This window comes from Salmo salar, chromosome 10 (genome assembly GCF_965601325.2).
Source record: "Salmo salar chromosome 10, fSalSal1, whole genome shotgun sequence".
Classification (NCBI taxonomy): Eukaryota; Metazoa; Chordata; class Actinopteri; order Salmoniformes; family Salmonidae; genus Salmo; species Salmo salar.
This window is the reverse complement of record NC_138300.1, coordinates 57682887-57707412: the sequence shown is the minus strand read 5'-3', so window position 1 is coordinate 57707412 and position 24526 is coordinate 57682887. Positions and strand designations below refer to the sequence as shown.

Below are 24526 nucleotides of genomic sequence, written 5' to 3'. Positions count from 1 at the left end.
ATACAGGATCTAATATGTACAGGATCTAATATGTACAGATTCTAATACAGGATCTAATATGTACAGGATCAAATACAGGATCTAATATGTACAGGATATAATACAGGATCTAATATGTACAGGATCTAATTCAGGATCTAATATGTACAGGATCTAATACAGGATCTAATACGTACAGGATCTAAAACAGGATCTAATACAGGATCTAATATGTACAGGACCTAATACAGGATCGAATATGTACAGGACCTAATACAGGATATAATATGTACAGGATCTAATACAGGATCTAATATGTACAGGACCTAATACAGGACCTAATACAGGATCTAATACAGGACCTAATACAGGATCTAATATGTACAGGACCTAATACAGGATCTAATATGTACAGGATCTAGTACAGGATCTAATATGTACAGGACCTAATACAGGACCTAATACAGGATCTAATACAGGACCTAATACAGGATCTAATATGTCCAGGACCTAATACAGGATCTAATATGTACAGGATCTAATATGTACAGGATCTAATACAGGATCTAATATGTACAGGATCAAATACAGGACCTAATACAGGATCTAATATGTCCAGGACCTAATACAGGATCTAATATGTACAGGATCTAATATGTACAGGACCTAATACAGGATCTAATATGTACAGGACCTAATACAGGACCTAATACAGGATCTAATATGAACAGGATCTAATATCAACAGGATCTAATACAGGGTCTAATATGTACAGGATCTAATACAGGATATAATATGTACAGGATCTAATACAGGACCTAATATGTACAGGATCTAATACAGGATCTAATATGTACAGGATCTAATACAGGATCTAATACAGGATCTAATATGTACAGGATCTAATACAGGATCTAATACAGGATCTAATATGTACAGGATCTTACACAGAATCTAATATGTACAGGATCTAATACAGGATCTAATATGTACAGGATCTAATACAGGATCTAATATGTACAGGATATAATACAGGATCTAATATGTACAGGATATAATACAGGATCTAATATGTACAGGATCTAATACAGGATCTAATATGTACAGGATCTAATACAGGATCTAATATGTACAGGATCTAATACAGGATCTAATATGTACAGGATCTAATACAGGATCTAACACAGGATCTAATATGTGCAGGATCTAACATGTACAGGATCTAATACCGGATCTAATACTTACAGGATCTAATACAGGATCTAATATGTACAGGGTCTAATACAGGATCTAATACAGGATCTAATACGTACAGGATCTAATACAGGATCTAATACAGGATCTAATACAGGATCTAATATGTACAGGACCTAATACAGGATCGAATACAGGATCTAATATGTACAGGATCCAATACAGGATCTAATATGTAGAGGATCTAATACAGGATCTAATACAGGATCTAATATGTACAGGATATAATACAGGATATGATATGTACAGGATCTAATACAGGATCTAATATGTACAGGATCTAACACAGGATCTAATACAGGATCTAATATGTACAGGATCTAATATGTACAGGATCTAATACAGGATCTAATATGTACAGGATCAAATACAGGATCTAATATGTACAGGATATAATACAGGATCTAATATGTACAGGATCTAATTCAGGATCTAATATGTACAGGATCTAATACAGGATCTAATATGTACAGGACCTAATACAGGATATAATATGTACAGGATCTAATACAGGATCTAATATGTACAGGACCTAATACAGGACCTAATACAGGATCTAATACAGGACCTAATACAGGATCTAATATGTACAGGACCTAATACAGGATCTAATATGTACAGGATCTAGTACAGGATCTAATATGTACAGGACCTAATACAGGACCTAATACAGGATCTAATACAGGACCTAATACAGGATCTAATATGTCCAGGACCTAATACAGGATCTAATATGTACAGGATCTAATATGTACAGGATCAAATACAGGATCTAATATGTACAGGATATAATACAGGATCTAATATGTACAGGATCTAATACAGGATCTAATATGTACAGGATCTAATACAGGATCTAATACGTACAGGATCTAAAACAGGATCTAATACAGGATCTAATATGTACAGGACCTAATACAGGATCGAATATGTACAGGACCTAATACAGGATATAATATGTACAGGATCTAATACAGGATCTAATATGTACAGGACCTAATACAGGACCTAATACAGGATCTAATACAGGACCTAATACAGGATCTAATATGTACAGGACCTAATACAGGATCTAATATGTACAGGATCTAGTACAGGATCTAATATGTACAGGACCTAATACAGGACCTAATACAGGATCTAATACAGGACCTAATACAGGATCTAATATGTCCAGGACCTAATACAGGATCTAATATGTACAGGATCTAATATGTACAGGATCTAATACAGGATCTAATATGTACAGGATCTAATACAGGATCTAATATGTACAGGATCTAATACAGGATCTAATATGTACAGGATCTAATACAGGATCTAATATGTACAGGATCTAATACAGGATCTAATATGTACAGGATCTAATACAGGATCTAATATGTACAGGATCTAATACAGGATCTAATATGTACAGGACCTAATACAGGACCTAATACGTACAGGACCTAATACAGGATCTAATATGTCAGGACCTAATACAGGATCTAATATGTACAGGATCTAATATGTACAGGGTCTAAAACAGGATATAATATGTACAGGACCTAATACAGGACCTAATACAGGATCTAATATGTACAGGACCTAATACAGGACCTAATACAGGATCTAATACAGGACCTAATACAGGATCTAATATGTTCAGGACCTAATACAGGATCTAATATGTACAGGATATAATATGTACAGGGTCTAATACAGGATATAATATGTACAGGACCTAATACAGGACCTAATACAGGATCTAATACAGGATCTAATATGTACAGGCCCTAATACAGGATCTAATACAGGATCTAATATGTACAGGACCTAATACAGGACCTAATACAGGATCTAATACAGGATCTAATACAGGACCTAATACAGGATCTAATATGTACAGGATCTAATACAGGATCTAATATTTACAGGATCTAATACAGTGTCTAATATGTACAGGATCTAATACAGGATCTAATATGTACAGGGTTTAATACAGGATCTAATATGTACAGGATCTCATACAGGATCTAATACAGGATCTAATACAGGATCTAATATGTACTGGATCTAATACAGGATCTAATACAGGATCTAATATGTACAGGATCTAATACAGGATCTTATATGTTCAGGACCTAATACAGGATCTAATATGTACAGGACCTAATACAGGACCTAATACAGGATCTAATATGAACAGGATCTAATATCAACAGGATCTAATACAGGGTCTAATATGTACAGGATCTAATACAGGATCTAATATGTACAGGATCTAATACAGGACCTAATATGTACAGGATCTAATACAGGATCTAATATGTACAGGATCTAATACAGGATCTAATATGTACAGGACTAATACAGACTAATACAGGATCTAATATGTACAGGATCTAATACAGGATCTAATACAGGATCTAATACAGGATCTAATACAGGATCTAATATGTACAGGATCTAATACAGGATCTAATATGTACAGGATCTAATATGTACAGGATCTAATACAGGATCTAATATGTACAGGATCTAATACAGGATCTAATACAGGATCTAATACAGGATCTAATATGTACAGGATCTAATACAGGATCTAATACAGGATCTAATATGTACAGGATCTAATACAGGATCTAATACAGGATCTAATATCAGGATCTAATACAGGACCTAATACAGGATCTAATACAGGATCTAATATGTACAGGACCTAATACAGGATCGAATATGTACAGGACCTAATACAGGATATAATATGTACAGGATCTAATACAGGATCTAATATGTACAGGACCTAATACAGGACCTAATACAGGATCTAATACAGGACCTAATACAGGATCTAATATGTACAGGACCTAATACAGGATCTAATATGTACAGGATCTAATACAGGATCTAATATGTACAGGATCTAATACAGGACCTAATACAGGATCTAATACAGGATCTAATACAGGATCTAATATGTCCAGGACCTAATACAGGATCTAATATGTACAGGATCTAATATGTACAGGATCTAATACAGGATCTAATATGTACAGGATCAAATACAGGATCTAATATGTACAGGATATAATACAGGATCTAATATGTACAGGATCTAATTCAGGATCTAATATGTACAGGATCTAATACAGGATCTAATACGTACAGGATCTAAAACAGGATCTAATACAGGATCTAATATGTACAGGATCTAATACAGGATCGTAATATGTTCAGGACCTAATACAGGATCTAATATGTACAGGATCTAATATGTACAGGGTCTAAAACAGGATATAATATGTACAGGACCTAATACAGGACCTAATACAGGATCTAATATGTACAGGACCTAATACAGGACCTAATACAGGATCTAATACAGGACCTAATACAGGATCTAATATGTTCAGGACCTAATACAGGATCTAATATGTACAGGATATAATATGTACAGGGTCTAATACAGGATATAATATGTACAGGACCTAATACAGGACCTAATACAGGATCTAATACAGGATCTAATATGTACAGGCCCTAATACAGGACCTAATACAGGATCTAATATGTACAGGACCTAATACAGGACCTAATACAGGATCTAATACAGGATCTAATACAGGACCTAATACAGGATCTAATATGTACAGGATCTAATACAGGATCTAATATTTACAGGATCTAATACAGTGTCTAATATGTACAGGATCTAATACAGGATCTAATATGTACAGGGTTTAATACAGGATCTAATATGTACAGGATCTCATACAGGATCTAATACAGGATCTAATACAGGATCTAATATGTACTGGATCTAATACAGGATCTAATACAGGATCTAATATGTACAGGATCTAATACAGGATCTTATATGTTCAGGACCTAATACAGGATCTAATATGTACAGGACCTAATACAGGACCTAATACAGGACCTAATACAGGATCTAATATGAACAGGATCTAATATCAACAGGATCTAATACAGGGTCTAATATGTACAGGATCTAATACAGGATCTAATATGTACAGGATCTAATACAGGACCTAATATGTACAGGATCTAATACAGGATCTAATATGTACAGGATCTAATACAGGATCTAATACAGGATCTAATATGTACAGGATCTAATACAGGATCTAATACAGGATCTAATATGTACAGGATCTTACACAGAATCTAATATGTACAGGATCTAATACAGGATCTAATATGTACAGGATCTAATACAGGATCTAATATGTACAGGATATAATACAGGATCTAATATGTACAGGATCTAATACAGGATCTAATATGTACAGGATCTAATATGTACAGGATCTAATACAGGATCTAATATGTACAGGATCTAATACAGGATCTAATACAGGATCTAATATGTACAGGATCTAATACAGGATCTAATACGTACAGGATCTAATACAGGATCTAATACAGGATCTAATATGTACAGGATCTAATACAGGATCTAATATGTACAGGATCTAATACAGGATCTAATATGTACAGGATCTAATACAGGATCTAATACAGGATCTAATATGTACAGGATCTAATACAGGATCTAATATGTACAGGATCTAATACAGGACTAATACAGGATCTAATATGTACAGGATCTAATACAGGATCTAATATGTACAGGATCTAATACAGGATCTAATATGTACAGGACCTAATACAGGACCTAATACAGGATCTAATACAGGACCTAATACAGGATCTAATATGTCCAGGACCTAATACAGGATCTAATATGTACAGGATCTAATATGTACAGGATCTAATACAGGATCTAATATGTACAGGATAAATACAGGATCTAATATGTACAGGATCTAATTCAGGATCTAATATGTACAGGATCTAATACAGGATCTAATACGTACAGGATCTAAAACAGGATCTAATACAGGATCTAATATGTACAGGACCTAATACAGGATCTAATATGTACAGGACCTAATGCAGGATATAATATGTACAGGATCTAATACAGGATCTAATATGTACAGGACCTAATACAGGACCTAATACAGGATCTAATACAGGACCTAATACAGGATCTAATATGTTCAGGACCTAATACAGGATCTAATATGTACAGGATATAATATGTACAGGGTCTAATACAGGATATAATATGTACAGGACCTAATACAGGACCTAATACAGGATCTAATACAGGATCTAATATGTACAGGCCCTAATACAGGACCTAATACAGGATCTAATATGTACAGGACCTAATACAGGACCTAATACAGGATCTAATACAGGATCTAATACAGGACCTAATACAGGATCTAATATGTACAGGATCTAATACAGGATCTAATATTTACAGGATCTAATACAGTGTCTAATATGTACAGGATCTAATACAGGATCTAATATGTACAGGGTTTAATACAGGATCTAATATGTACAGGATCTCATACAGGATCTAATACAGGATCTAATACAGGATCTAATATGTACTGGATCTAATACAGGATCTAATACAGGATCTAATATGTACAGGATCTAATACAGGATCTTATATGTTCAGGACCTAATACAGGATCTAATATGTACAGGACCTAATACAGGACCTAATACAGGACCTAATACAGGATCTAATATGAACAGGATCTAATATCAACAGGATCTAATACAGGGTCTAATATGTACAGGATCTAATACAGGATCTAATATGTACAGGATCTAATACAGGACCTAATATGTACAGGATCTAATACAGGATCTAATATGTACAGGATCTAATACAGGATCTAATACAGGATCTAATATGTACAGGATCTAATACAGGATCTAATACAGGATCTAATATGTACAGGATCTTACACAGAATCTAATATGTACAGGATCTAATACAGGATCTAATATGTACAGGATATAATACAGGATATAATATGTACAGGATCTAATACAGGATCTAATATGTACAGGATCAAATACAGGATCTAATATGTACAGGATCTAATACAGGATCTAATACGTACAGGATCTAATACAGGATCAAATACAGGATCTAATATGTACAGGATCTAATACAGGATCTAACACAGGATCTAATATGTGCAGGATCTAACATGTACAGGATCTAATACCGGATCTAATACTTACAGGATCTAATACAGGATCTAATATGTACAGGGTCTAATACAGGATCTAATACAGGATCTAATACGTACAGGATCTAATACAGGATCTAATACAGGATCTAATATGTACAGGACCTAATACAGGATCGAATACAGGATCTAATATGTACAGGATCCAATACAGGATCTAATATGTAGAGGATCTAATACAGGATCTAATACAGGATCTAATATGTACAGGATATAATACAGGATATGATATGTACAGGATCTAATACAGGATCTAATATGTACAGGATCTAACACAGGATCTAATACAGGATCTAATATGTACAGGATCTAATATGTACAGGATCTAATACAGGATCTAATATGTACAGGATCAAATACAGGATCTAATATGTACAGGATATAATACAGGATCTAATATGTACAGGATCTAATTCAGGATCTAATATGTACAGGATCTAATACAGGATCTAATACGTACAGGATCTAAAACAGGATCTAATACAGGATCTAATATGTACAGGACCTAATACAGGATCGAATATGTACAGGACCTAATACAGGATATAATATGTACAGGATCTAATACAGGATCTAATATGTACAGGACCTAATACAGGACCTAATACAGGATCTAATACAGGACCTAATACAGGATCTAATATGTTCAGGACCTAATACAGGATCTAATATGTACAGGATCTAATATGTACAGGGTCTAAAACAGGATATAATATGTACAGGACCTAATACAGGACCTAATACAGGATCTAATATGTACAGGACCTAATACAGGATATAATACAGGATCTAATATGTACACGACCTAATACAGGATCTAATATTTACAGGGTCTAATACAAGATTTAATATGTACAGGATCTAATACAGGATCTAATACAGGATCGAATATGTACAGGACCTAATTCAGGATCTAATATGTACAGCATCTATTACAGGATCTAATACGTACAGGAACTAATATAAGATCTAATATGTACCTGATCTAATACAGGATCTAATACGTACAGGATCTAATTCAGGACCTAATACGTACAGGATCTAATACAGGATCTAATACAGGATCTAATATGTACAGGACCTAATACAGGATCTAATACAGGATCTAACATGTACATGATCTAATATGTACAGGATCTAATATGTACAGGATCTAATATGTACAGGATCTAACACAGGATCTAATATGTACAGGATCTAATACAGGATCTAATATTTACAGGATCTAATACAGGATCGAATACAGGATCTAATACAGGATCTAATATGTACTGGATCTAATACAGGATCTAATACAGGATCTAATATGTACACGATCTAATACAGGATCTAATATGTACAGGACCTAATACAGGATCTAATATGTACAGGACCTAATACAGGACCTAATACAGGACCTAATACAGGATCTAATATGTACAGGATCTAATATCAACAGGATCTAATACAGGGTCTAATATGTACAGGATCTAATACAGGATCTAATATGTACAGGATCTAATACAGGACCTAATATGTACAGGATCTAATACAGGATCTAATATGTACAGGATCTAATACAGGATCTAATACAGGATCTAATATGTACAGGATCTAATACAGGATCTAATACAGGATCTAATATGTACAGGATCTAATACAGGATCTAATATGTACAGGATCTAATACAGGATCTAATATGTACAGGATCTAATACAGGATCTAATACAGGATCTAATATGTACAGGATTTAATACAGGATCTAATACAGGACCTAATACAGGATCGAATATGTACAGGATCTAATACAGGATGTAATATGTACAGGATCTAATATGAACAGGATCTAATACAGGATCTAATATGTACAGGATCTAATACAGGATCTAATATGGACAGGATATAATACAGGATCTAATATGTACAGGATCTAATACAGGATCAAATACGTACAGGATCTAATACAGGATCTAATATGTACAGGATCTAATACAGGATCTAATACAGGATCTAACATGTACAGGATCTAATACAGGATCTAATATGTACAGGATCTAATATAGGATCTAATATGTACAGGGTCTAATACAGGATCTAATACAGGATCTAATACGTACAGGATCTAATACAGGATCTAATACAGTATTTAATATGTACAGGACCTAATACAGGATCTATTACAGGATCTAATATGTACAGGATCCAATACAGGATCTAATATGTAGAGGATCTAATACAGGATCTATTACAGGATCTAATATGTACAGGATATTATACAGGATATAATATGTACAGGATCTAATACAGGATCTAATATGTACAGGATCTAATATGTACAGGATATAATACAGGATCTAATATGTACAGGAATAAATACAGGATCCCTAATATGTACAGGATCTAATACAGGACCTAATACAGGATCTAATATGTACAGGACCTAATACAGGATCTAATATGTACAGGATATAATATGTACAGGGTCTAATACAGGATCTAATATGTACAGGACCTAATACAGGACCTAATAGTACAGGATCTAATATGTACAGGACCTAATACAGGACCTAATACAGGATCTAATACAGGATCTAATACAGGACCTAATACAGGATCTAATATGTACAGGATCTAATACAGGATCTAATATGTACAGGATCTAATACAGTGATCTAATATTACAGGATCTAATACAGGATCTAATATGTACAGGATCTAATACAGGATCTAATATGTACAGGATCTAATACAGGATCTAATATGTACAGGATCTAATACAGGATCTAATATGTACAGGATCTAATACAGGATCTAATAGTACAGGATCTAATACAGGATCTAATACAGGATCTAATACAGGACCTAATACAGGATCTAATATGTACAGGACCTAATACAGGATCTAATATGTACAGGATCTAATACAGGATCTAATATGTACAGGATCTAATACAGGATCTAATACAGGATCTAATATGTACAGGACCTAATACAGGATCTAATATGTACAGGATCTAATATGTACAGGATCTAATACAGGATCTAATATGTACAGGACCTAATACAGGACCTAATACAGGATCTAATATGTACAGGATCTAATATCAACAGGATCTAATACAGGGTCTAATATGTACAGGATCTAATACAGGATCTAATATGTACAGGATCTAATACAGGACCTAATATGTACAGGATCTAATACAGGATCTAATATGTACAGGATCTAATACAGGATCTAATACAGGATCTAATATGTACAGGATCTAATACAGGATCTAATACAGGATCTAATATGTACAGGATCTAATACAGGATCTAATATGTACAGGATCTAATACAGGATCTAATACGTACAGGATCTAATACAGGATCAAATACAGGATCTAATATGTACAGGATCTAATACAGGATCTAACACAGGATCTAATATGTGCAGGATCTAACATGTACAGGATCTAATACCGGATCTAATACTTACAGGATCTAATACAGGATCTAATATGTACAGGGTCTAATACAGGATCTAATACAGGATCTAATACGTACAGGATCTAATACAGGATCTAATACAGGATCTAATACAGGATCTAATATGTACAGGACCTAATACAGGATCGAATACAGGATCTAATATGTACAGGATCCAATACAGGATCTAATATGTAGAGGATCTAATACAGGATCTAATACAGGATCTAATATGTACAGGATATAATACAGGATATGATATGTACAGGATCTAATACAGGATCTAATATGTACAGGATCTAACACAGGATCTAATACAGGATCTAATATGTACAGGATCTAATATGTACAGGATCTAATACAGGATCTAATATGTACAGGATCAAATACAGGATCTAATATGTACAGGATATAATACAGGATCTAATATGTACAGGATCTAATTCAGGATCTAATATGTACAGGATCTAATACAGGATCTAATACGTACAGGATCTAAAACAGGATCTAATACAGGATCTAATATGTACAGGACCTAATACAGGATCGAATATGTACAGGACCTAATACAGGATATAATATGTACAGGATCTAATACAGGATCTAATATGTACAGGACCTAATACAGGACCTAATACAGGATCTAATACAGGACCTAATACAGGATCTAATATGTACAGGACCTAATACAGGATCTAATATGTACAGGATCTAATATGTACAGGATCAAAACAGGATATAATATGTACAGGACCTAATACAGGATCTAATATGTACAGGACCTAATACAGGACCTAATACAGGATCTAATACAGGACCTAATACAGGATCTAATATGTCAGGACCTAATACAGGATCTAATATGTACAGGAATGTACAGGATCTAATACAGGATCTAATATGTACAGGATCTAATACAGGATCTAATATGTACAGGATCTAATACAGGATCTAATATGTACAGGATCTAATACAGGATCTAATACGTACAGGATCTAAAACAGGATCTAATACAGGATCTAATATGTACAGGATCTCAATACAGGATCTAATATGTACAGGATCTAATACAGGATCTAATATGTACTGGATCTAATACAGGATCTAATACAGGATCTAATATGTACAGGATCTAATACAGGATCTTATATGTTCAGGACCTAATACAGGATCTAATATGTACAGGACCTAATACAGGACCTAATACAGGACCTAATACAGGATCTAATATGAACAGGATCTAATATCAACAGGATCTAATACAGGGTCTAATATGTACAGGATCTAATACAGGATCTAATATGTACAGGATCTAATACAGGACCTAATATGTACAGGATCTAATACAGGATCTAATATGTACAGGATCTAATACAGGATCTAATACAGGATCTAATATGTACAGGATCTAATACAGGATCTAATACAGGATCTAATATGTACAGGATCTTACACAGAATCTAATATGTACAGGATCTAATACAGGATCTAATATGTACAGGATCTAATACAGGATCTAATATGTACAGGATATAATACAGGATCTAATATGTACAGGATATAATACAGGATATAATATGTACAGGATCTAATACAGGATCTAATATGTACAGGATCAAATACAGGATCTAATATGTACAGGATCTAATACAGGATCTAATACGTACAGGATCTAATACAGGATCAAATACAGGATCTAATATGTACAGGATCTAATACAGGATCTAACACAGGATCTAATATGTGCAGGATCTAACATGTACAGGATCTAATACCGGATCTAATACTTACAGGATCTAATACAGGATCTAATATGTACAGGGTCTAATACAGGATCTAATACAGGATCTAATACGTACAGGATCTAATACAGGATCTAATACAGGATCTAATACAGGATCTAATATGTACAGGACCTAATACAGGATCGAATACAGGATCTAATATGTACAGGATCCAATACAGGATCTAATATGTAGAGGATCTAATACAGGATCTAATACAGGATCTAATATGTACAGGATATAATACAGGATATAATATGTACAGGATCTAATACAGGATCTAATATGTACAGGATCTAACACAGGATCTAATACAGGATCTAATATGTACAGGATCTAATATGTACAGGATCTAATACAGGATCTAATATGTACAGGATCAAATACAGGATCTAATATGTACAGGATATAATACAGGATCTAATATGTACAGGATCTAATTCAGGATCTAATATGTACAGGATCTAATACAGGATCTAATACGTACAGGATCTAAAACAGGATCTAATACAGGATCTAATATGTACAGGACCTAATACAGGATCGAATATGTACAGGACCTAATACAGGATATAATATGTACAGGATCTAATACAGGATCTAATATGTACAGGACCTAATACAGGACCTAATACAGGATCTAATACAGGACCTAATACAGGATCTAATATGTACAGGACCTAATACAGGATCTAATACAGGATCTAATATGTACAGGACCTAATACAGGATCTAATATTTACAGGATCTAATACAGGATCTAATATGTACAGGATCTAATACAGGATCTAATACAGGATCTAATATGTACAGGACCTAATACAGGATCTAATATGTACAGGATCTAATACAGGATCTAATATGTACAGGATCTAATACAGGATCTAATATGTACAGGATCTAATACAGGATCTAATACGTACAGGATCTAATACAGGACCTAATACGTACAGGATCTAATACAGGATCTAATACAGGATCTAATATGTACAGGACCTAATACAGGATCTAATATGTACAGGATCTAATACAGGATCTAATATGTACAGGATCTAATACAGGATCTAATATGTACAGGACTAATACAGGATCTAATATGTACAGGACTAATACAGGATCTAATATGTACAGGATCTAATACAGGATCTAATATGTACAGGACCTAATACAGGATCTAATACAGGATCTAATACAGGACCTAATACAGGATCTAATATGTACAGGACCTAATACAGGATCTAATACAGGATCTAATATGTACAGGACCTAATACAGGATCTAATCAGGACTAATACAGGACCTAATACAGGATCTAATATGTACAGGATCTAATATGTACAGGATCTAATACAGGATCTAATATGTACAGGACCTAATACAGGACCTAATACAGGATCTAATACAGGACTAATACAGGATCTAATACAGGACCTAATACAGGATCTAATATGTACAGGATCTAATATGTACAGGATCTAATACAGGATATAATATGTACAGGATCCTAATACAGGATCTAATATGTACAGGACCTAATACAGGACCTAATACAGGATCTAATACAGGACCTAATACAGGATCTAATATGTACAGGACCTAATACAGGATCTAATATGTACAGGACAGTCTAATACAGGATATAATATGTACAGGACCTAATACAGGACCTAATACAGGATCTAATACAGGATCTAATATGTACAGGCCCTAATACAGGACCTAATACAGGATCTAATATGTACAGGACCTAATACAGGACCTAATACAGGATCTAATACAGGATCTAATACAGGACCTAATACAGGATCTAATATGTACAGGATCTAATACAGGATCTAATATTTACAGGATCTAATACAGTGTCTAATATGTACAGGATCTAATACAGGATCTAATATGTACAGGGTTTAATACAGGATCTAATATGTACAGGATCTCATACAGGATCTAATACAGGATCTAATACAGGATCTAATATGTACTGGATCTAATACAGGATCTAATACAGGATCTAATATGTACAGGATCTAATACAGGATCTTATATGTTCAGGACCTAATACAGGATCTAATATGTACAGGACCTAATACAGGACCTAATACAGGATCTAATATGAACAGGATCTAATATCAACAGGATCTAATACAGGGTCTAATATGTACAGGATCTAATACAGGATCTAATATGTACAGGATCTAATACAGGACCTAATATGTACAGGATCTAATACAGGATCTAATATGTACAGGATCTAATACAGGATCTAATACAGGATCTAATATGTACAGGATCTAATACAGGATCTAATACAGGATCTAATATGTACAGGATCTTACACAGAATCTAATATGTACAGGATCTAATACAGGATCTAATATGTACAGGATCTAATACAGGATCTAATATGTACAGGATATAATACAGGATCTAATATGTACAGGATCTAATACAGGATCTAATATGTACAGGATCTAATACAGGATCTAATATGTACAGGATCTAATATGTACAGGATCTAATACAGGATCTAATACAGGATCTAATATGTACAGGATCTAACAGTACAGGATCTAATACAGGATCTAATATGTACAGGATCTAATACAGGATCTAATATGTACAGGATCTAATACAGGATCTAATACAGGATCTAATACGTACAGGATCTAATACAGGATCTAATACAGGATCAATACAGGATCTAATATGTACAGGATCTAATACAGGATCTAATATGTACAGGATCTAATACAGGATCTAATACAGGATCTAATATGTACAGGATCTAATACAGGATCTAATATGTACAGGATCTAATACAGGATCTAATATGTACAGGATCTAATACAGGATCTAATATGTACAGGATCTAATACAGGATCTAATATGTACAGGATCTAATACAGGATCTAATACAGGATCTAATATGTACAGGATCTAATACAGGATCTAATATGTACAGGACCTAATACAGGATCTAATATGTACAGGATCTAATACAGGATCTAATATGTACAGGATCTAATACAGGATCTAATATGTACAGGATCTAATATGTACAGGATCTAATACAGGATCTAATATGTACAGGATCTAATACAGGATCTAATACAGGATCTAATATGTACAGGATCTAATACAGGATCTAATATGTACAGGATCTAATACAGGATCTAATAGTACAGGACCTAATACAGGATCTAATATGTACAGGACCTAATACAGGATCTAATACAGGATCTAATACAGGATCTAATATGTACAGGATCTAATACAGGATCTAATATGTACAGGATCTAATACAGGATCTAATATGTACAGGATCTAATACAGGATCTAATATGTACAGGATCTAATACAGGATCTAATACGTACAGGATCTAATACAGGATCTAATACAGGATCTAATATGTACAGGATCTAATACAGGATCTAATACAGGATCTAATACAGGATCTAATACAGGATCTAAATGTACAGGATCTAATACAGGATCTAATATTCAGGACCTAATACAGGATCTAATATGTACAGGATCTAATATGTACAGGATCTAATACAGGATCTAATATGTACAGGACCTAATACAGGATCTAATATGTACAGGATCTAATACAGGATCTAATACAGGATCTAAATGTACAGGATCTAATATGTACAGGATCTAATACAGGATCTAATATGTACAGGATCTAATACAGGATCTAATATGTACAGGATCTAATACAGGATCTAATACAGGATCTAATACAGGATCTAATATGTACTGGATCTAATACAGGATCTAATACAGGATCTAATATGTACAGGATCTAATACAGGATCTTATATGTTCAGGACCTAATACAGGATCTAATATGTACAGGACCTAATACAGGACCTAATACAGGACCTAATACAGGATCTAATATGAACAGGATCTAATATCAACAGGATCTAATACAGGGTCTAATATGTACAGGATCTAATACAGGATCTAATATGTACAGGATCTAATACAGGACCTAATATGTACAGGATCTAATACAGGATCTAATATGTACAGGATCTAATACAGGATCTAATACAGGATCTAATATGTACAGGATCTAATACAGGATCTAATACAGGATCTAATATGTACAGGATCTTACACAGAATCTAATATGTACAGGATCTAATACAGGATCTAATATGTACAGGATATAATACAGGATCTAATATGTACAGGATCTAATACAGGATCTAATATGTACAGGATCTAATACAGGATCTAATATGTACAGGATCTAATACAGGATCTAATACGTACAGGATCTAATACAGGATCAAATACAGGATCTAATATGTACAGGATCTAATACAGGATCTAACACAGGATCTAATATGTGCAGGATCTAACATGTACAGGATCTAATACCGGATCTAATACTTACAGGATCTAATACAGGATCTAATATGTACAGGGTCTAATACAGGATCTAATACAGGATCTAATACGTACAGGATCTAACAGGTCACAGGATCTAATACAGGATCTAATATGTACAGGACCTAATACAGGATCGAATACAGGATCTAATATGTACAGGATCCAATACAGGATCTAATATGTAGAGGATCTAATACAGGATCTAATACAGGATCTAATATGTACAGGATATAATACAGGATATGATATGTACAGGATCTAATACAGGATCTAATATGTACAGGATCTAACACAGGATCTAATACAGGATCTAATATGTACAGGATCTAATATGTACAGGATCTAATACAGGATCTAATATGTACAGGATCAAATACAGGATCTAATATGTACAGGATATAATACAGGATCTAATATGTACAGGATCTAATTCAGGATCTAATATGTACAGGATCTAATACAGGATCTAATACGTACAGGATCTAAAACAGGATCTAATACAGGATCTAATATGTACAGGACCTAATACAGGATCGAATATGTACAGGACCTAATACAGGATATAATATGTACAGGATCTAATACAGGATCTAATATGTACAGGACCTAATACAGGACCTAATACAGGATCTAATACAGGACCTAATACAGGATCTAATATGTTCAGGACCTAATACAGGATCTAATATGTACAGGATCTAATATGTACAGGGTCCAAAACAGGATATAATATGTACAGGACCTAATACAGGACCTAATACAGGATCTAATATGTACAGGACCTAATACAGGATATAATACAGGATCTAATATGTACACGACCTAATACAGGATCTAATATTTACAGGGTCTAATACAAGATTTAATATGTACAGGATCTAATACAGGATCTAATACAGGATCGAATATGTACAGGACCTAATTCAGGATCTAATATGTACAGCATCTATTACAGGATCTAATACGTACAGGAACTAATATAAGATCTAATATGTACCTGATCTAATACAGGATCTAATACGTACAGGATCTAATTCAGGACCTAATACGTACAGGATCTAATACAGGATCTAATACAGGATCTAATATGTACAGGACCTAATACAGGATCTAATACAGGATCTAACATGTACATGATCTAATATGTACAGGATCTAATATGTACAGGATCTAATATGTACAGGATCTAACACAGGATCTAATATGTACAGGATCTAATACAGGATCTAATATTTACAGGATCTAATACAGGATCGAATACAGGATCTAATACAGGATCTAATATGTACTGGATCTAATACAGGATCTAATACAGGATCTAATATGTACACGATCTAATACAGGATCTAATATGTACAGGACCTAATACAGGATCTAATATGTACAGGACCTAATACAGGACCTAATACAGGACCTAATACAGGATCTAATATGTACAGGATCTAATATCAACAGGATCTAATACAGGGTCTAATATGTACAGGATCTAATACAGGATCTAATATGTACAGGATCTAATACAGGACCTAATATGTACAGGATCTAATACAGGATCTAATATGTACAGGATCTAATACAGGATCTAATACAGGATCTAATATGTACAGGATCTAATACAGGATCTAATACAGGATCTAATATGTACAGGATCTAATACAGGATCTAATATGTACAGGATCTAATACAGGATCTAATATGTACAGGATCTAATACAGGATCTAATACAGGATCTAATATGTACAGGATTTAATACAGGATCTAATACAGGACCTAATACAGGATCGAATATGTACAGGATCTAATACAGGATGTAATATGTACAGGATCTAATATGAACAGGATCTAATACAGGATCTAATATGTACAGGATCTAATACAGGATCTAATATGGACAGGATATAATACAGGATCTAATATGTACAGGATCTAATACAGGATCAAATACGTACAGGATCTAATACAGGATCTAATATGTACAGGATCTAATACAGGATCTAATACAGGATCTAACATGTACAGGATCTAATACAGGATCTAATATGTACAGGATCTAATATAGGATCTAATATGTACAGGGTCTAATACAGGATCTAATACAGGATCTAATACGTACAGGATCTAATACAGGATCTAATACAGGATCTAATACAGTATTTAATATGTACAGGACCTAATACAGGATCTATTACAGGATCTAATATGTACAGGATCCAATACAGGATCTAATATGTAGAGGATCTAATACAGGATCTATTACAGGATCTAATATGTACAGGATATTATACAGGATATAATATGTACAGGATCTAATACAGGATCTAATATGTACAGGATCTAATATGTACAGGATATAATACAGGATCTAATATGTACAGGAATAAATACAGGATCTAATATGTACAGGATCTAATACAGGATCGAATACAGGATCTAAAATGTACAGGACCTAATACAGGATCTAATATGTACAGGACCTAATACAGGATCTAATATGTACAGGATCTAGTACAGGATCTAATATGTACAGGACCTAATACAGGATCTAATACAGGACCTAATACAGGATCTAATATGTCCAGGACCTAATACAGGATCTAATATGTACAGGATCTAATATGTACAGGGTCTAATACAGGATCTAATATGTACAGGACCTAATACAGGATCTAATATGTACAGGATCTAATACAGGATCTAATATGTACAGGACCTAATACAGGACCTAATACAGGATCTAATATGTACAGGACCTAATACAGGATCTAATACAGGATCTAATACAGGATCTAATACAGGACCTAATACAGGATCTAATATGTACAGGACCTAATACAGGATCTAATATGTACAGGATCTAATACAGGATCTAATACAGGATCGAATATGTACAGGACCTAATTCAGGATCTAATATGTACAGGATCTAATACAGGATCTAATACGTACAGGACCTAATACAGGATCTAATATGTACAGGATCTAATACAGGATCTAATACGTACAGGATCTAATACAGGACCTAATACGTACAGGACCTAATACAGGATCTAATATGTACAGGACCTAATACAGGATCTAATACAGGATCTAACATGTACAGGATCTAATATGTACAGGATCTAATATGTACAGGATCTAATATGTACAGGATCTAATACAGGATCTAATATGTACAGGATCTAATACAGGATCTAATATTTACAGGATCTAATACAGTGTCTAATATGTACAGGATCTAATACAGGATCTAATATGTACAGGATCTAATACAGGATCTAATATGTACAGGATCTAATACAGGATCTAATACAGGATCTAATACAGGATCTAATATGTACTGGATCTAATACAGGATCTAATACAGGATCTAATATGTACAGGATCTAATACAGGATCTAATATGTACAGGACCTAATACAGGATCTAATATGTACAGGACCTAATACAGGACCTAATACAGGACCTAATACAGGATCTAATATGTACAGGATCTAATATCAACAGGATCTAATACAGGGTCTAATATGTACAGGATCTAATACAGGATCTAATATGTACAGGATCTAATACAGGACCTAATATGTACAGGATCTAATACAGGATCTAATACAGGATCTAATATGTACAGGATCTAATACAGGATCTAATATGTACAGGATCTAATACAGGATCTAATATGTACAGGATCTAATACAGGATCTAATATGTACAGGATCTAATACAGGATCTAATACAGGATCTAATATGTACAGGATCTAATACAGGATCTAATACAGGACCTAATACAGGATCTGAATATGTACAGGATCTAATACAGGATCTAATATGTACAGGATCTAATACAGGATCTAATATGTACAGGATCTAATACAGGATCTAATATGTACAGGATCTAATACAGGATCTAATATGTACAGGATCTAATACAGGATCTAATACGTACAGGATCTAATACAGGATCTAATATGTACAGGATCTAATACAGGATCTAATACAGGATCTAAAATGTACAGGATGTAACATGTACAGGATCTAATACAGGATCTAATATGTACAGGGTCTAATACAGGATCTAATACAGGATCTAATACGTACAGGATCTAATACAGGATCTAATACAGGATCTAATATGTACAGGACCTAATACAGGATCTAATACAGGATCTAATATGTACAGGATCCAATACAGGATCTAATATGTAGAGGATTTAATACAGGATCTAATACAGGATCTAATATGTACAGGATCTAATACAGGATCTAATACAGGATCTAATATGTACAGGACAACAGTTCTTGTTTCATCAATAACCCATCATTTAGTGAGAGACGAGGATGTTACACCGGGCTGGCACCCTGTTACCTACATAGTGCACTACTTTTGAATATAGCCCATAGGAATGTAGTGACCTGGTTTCCTGGGCTGTGCAGTACATAGGGAATAGGGTGCCATTTGGGACACATTTCAGAAAACCAGGTCAAGGCACTCCCCAACTTGTACAGGAGGGGAGGGGGGACAGGGAGACAGCAGAGAGGGAGGGGAGGGGGGACAGGGAGACAGCAGAGAGGGAGGGGAGGGGGGATAGGGAGACAGCAGAGAGGGAGGGGAGGGGTGACAGGGAGACAGCAGAGAGGGAGGGGAAGGGGGACAGGGAGACAGCAGAGAGGGAGGGGAGGGGGGACAGGGAGACAGCAGAGAGGGAGGGGAGGGGTGACAGGGAGACAGCAGAGAGGGAGGGGAGGGGGGACAGGGAGACAGCAGAGAGGGATGGGAGGGGGGACAGGGAGATAGCAGAGAGGGAGGGGAGGGGGGACAGGGAGACAGAAGAGAGGGAGGGGAGGGGGGACAGGGAGACAGCAGAGAGGGAGGGGAGGGGGGACAGGGAGACAGCAGAGAGGGAGGGAGGGAGGGGGGGCAGGGAGAGAGCAGAGAGGGAGGGGAGGGGTGACAGGGAGACAGCAGAGAGGGAGGGGAGGGGGGACAGGGAGACAGCAGAGAGGGAGGGGAGGGGGGACAGGGAGATAGCAGAGAGGGAGGGGAGGGGGGACAGGGAGACAGCAGAGAGGGAGGGGAGGGGGGCCAGGGAGACAGCAGAGAGGGAGGGAGGGAGGGAGGGGGGCCAGGGAGACAGCAGAGAGGGAGGGAGGGAGGGGGGGCAGGGAGAGAGCAGAGAGGGAGGGGAGGGGTGACAGGGAGACAGCAGAGATGGAGGGGAGGGGGGACAAGGAGGAGCAGCAGGGAGGGAGGGGAAGGGGGACAGGGAGAGGGGAGAAGAGAGGAGAGGGGGACAGTGAAGGACAGAGAGGTCATTTGAAGACAGCTCTGAGTTCAGTAAACATCTGTAGGTCCATACACTCTATGACCCCCAGAGAGAACAACCAGATATAAATCCAATGGCAATGTGTTTGCAGCTGAAAAGTAACCTTGTTAGAAGATATCAATCAGGCCACACAGGTTGGCTTCATGGGAACTCTCTCTACATGAAGTAACATCTGCCAGACTGATGAGTTATAATGTAGAAAGCAGAGAGCGTTTCCTCTAGGGAGAGAGATGCCTATCCCCCTAAACCTGACCCCCCCCCCCCTCCCAGGACCCCTGCTAACTCACCATCCCCTAAACCTGACCCCCCCCCCCCAGGACCCCTGCTAACTCACCATCCCCTAAACCTGACCCCTCCCCCCCCCCCCCCCAGGACCCCTGCTAACTAACCATCCCCTAAACCTGACCCCCCTCCCAGGACCCCTGCTAACTCACCATCCCCTAAACCTGCCCCCCCCCCCCCCCCCCCCAGGACCCCTGCTAACTCACTATCCCCTAAACCTGACCCCCCCTCCCAGGACCCCTGCTAACTCACCATCCCCTAAACCTGCCCCCCCCAGGACCCCTGCTAACTCACCATCCCCTAAACCTGACCCCTCTCAGGACCCCTGCTAACTCACCATCCCCTAAACCTGACCCCCCCCCCCCCCAGGACCCCTGCTAACTCACCATCCCCTAAACCTGACCCCCCCCAGGACCCCTGCTAACTCACCATCCCCTTAACCTGACCCCCCCCAGGACCCCTGCTAACTCACCTGTCTCACACAGAGTCCCAGAGTAGCCCCTCTCACACACACAGGTGAAGCTGTCGACACCTTGCACACACAGCGCTCCATTGAGGCAGGGTCTGTCTTTACACTCGTCAATGTCTGCAGGCAGAATCACTCACACACACACACACACACACACACACACACACACACACACACACACACACACACACACACACACACACACACACACAGAGAGAGAGACACACACACACACACACACGGGTTATTTACTCAGCTGATTATTATATCCGCCACGCCTCTCCCCTCACCCTGAAAATATGTGCTGCTGGCTGTGAAAGGTTTTAGAGAAGATATGTCTCCACAGGAATGAGGAGAGGCAGCAAGTCAGCAGGCAGGGAGGGAGGGGAGGGGGGTCAGGGGGGAGCAGAGAAGGAGGGAGGGGGGACAGGGAGACAGCAGAGAGGGAGGGGAGGGGGGACAAGGAGACAGCAGAGAGGGAGGGGAGGGGGGACAGGGAGACAGCAGAGAGGGAGGGGAGGGTGGACAGGGAGACAGCAGAGATGGAGGGGAGGGGGGACAGGGAGACAGCAGAGAGGGAGGGGAGGGTGGACAGGGAGACAGCAGAGAGGGAGGGGAGGGGGGACAGGGAGACAGCAGAGAGGGAGTGGAGGGGGGACAGGGAGACAGCAGAGAGGGAGGGGAGGGGGGACAGGGAGACAGCAGTGAGGGATGGGAGGGGGACAGGGAGAGGGGAGAAGAGAGGGAGACTGGGGGGAGAGGGGAGAAGAGAGGGAGAACTGGGGGGAGAGGAGAGAAGAGAGGGAGAACTGGGGGAGAGGGGAGAAGAGAGGGAGAACTGGGGGGAGAGGGGAGAAGAGAGGGAGAACTGGGGGGAGAGGGGAGAAGAGAGGGAGAACTGGGGGGAGAGGGGAGAAGAGAGGGAGAACTGGGGGGAGAGGGGAGAAGAGAGGGAGAACTGGGGGGAGAGGAGAGAAGAGACGGAGAACTGGGGGGAGAGGGGAGAAGAGAGGGAGAACTGGGGGGAGAGGGGAGAAGAGAGGGAGAACTGGGGGAGAGGGGAGAAGAGAGGGAGAACTGGGGGAGAGGGGAGAAGAGAGGGAGAATTGGGGGGAGAGGGGAGAAGAGAGGGAGAACTGGGGGAGAGGGGAGAAGAGAGGGAGAAATGGGGGGAGAGGAGAGAAGAGAGGGAGAAATGGGGGGAGAGGAGAGAAGAGAGGAGAGGGGGACAGAGGACAGAGAGGAAAGAGGAGTTGGACATGGCTGTAAAGGAGCTGAAATTCAGGCTCAAAGTTATAGAATAGATCAAGTAAATCATTTTGGTTTGTGCATTATAAGATTAACATATAATTCGCCAAGAAAGCATACGATAAAGAACAGTAGTGTGGGATAGATGGTGTTGTATTGCGTAAAAATCAAGCAAGTAGGAGGGAGAAGTAGAGTAAG

The 24526-nt window shown here is 37.2% G+C and overlaps 1 protein-coding gene across 1 annotated transcript in view; it reads right to left on the bottom strand.

Moving 5' to 3' along the window:
* The window catches only part of LOC106594307 (sushi, nidogen and EGF-like domain-containing protein 1), a 153874-nt gene that overhangs the window by 124615 nt on the left and 4733 nt on the right, over positions 1-24526 (bottom strand). The window contains exon 3 of the mRNA XM_045687965.2: positions 23084-23197. The gene's annotated coding sequence lies outside the window, so the exon portion shown is untranslated. The remainder of the gene's footprint in view (positions 1-23083; positions 23198-24526) is intronic.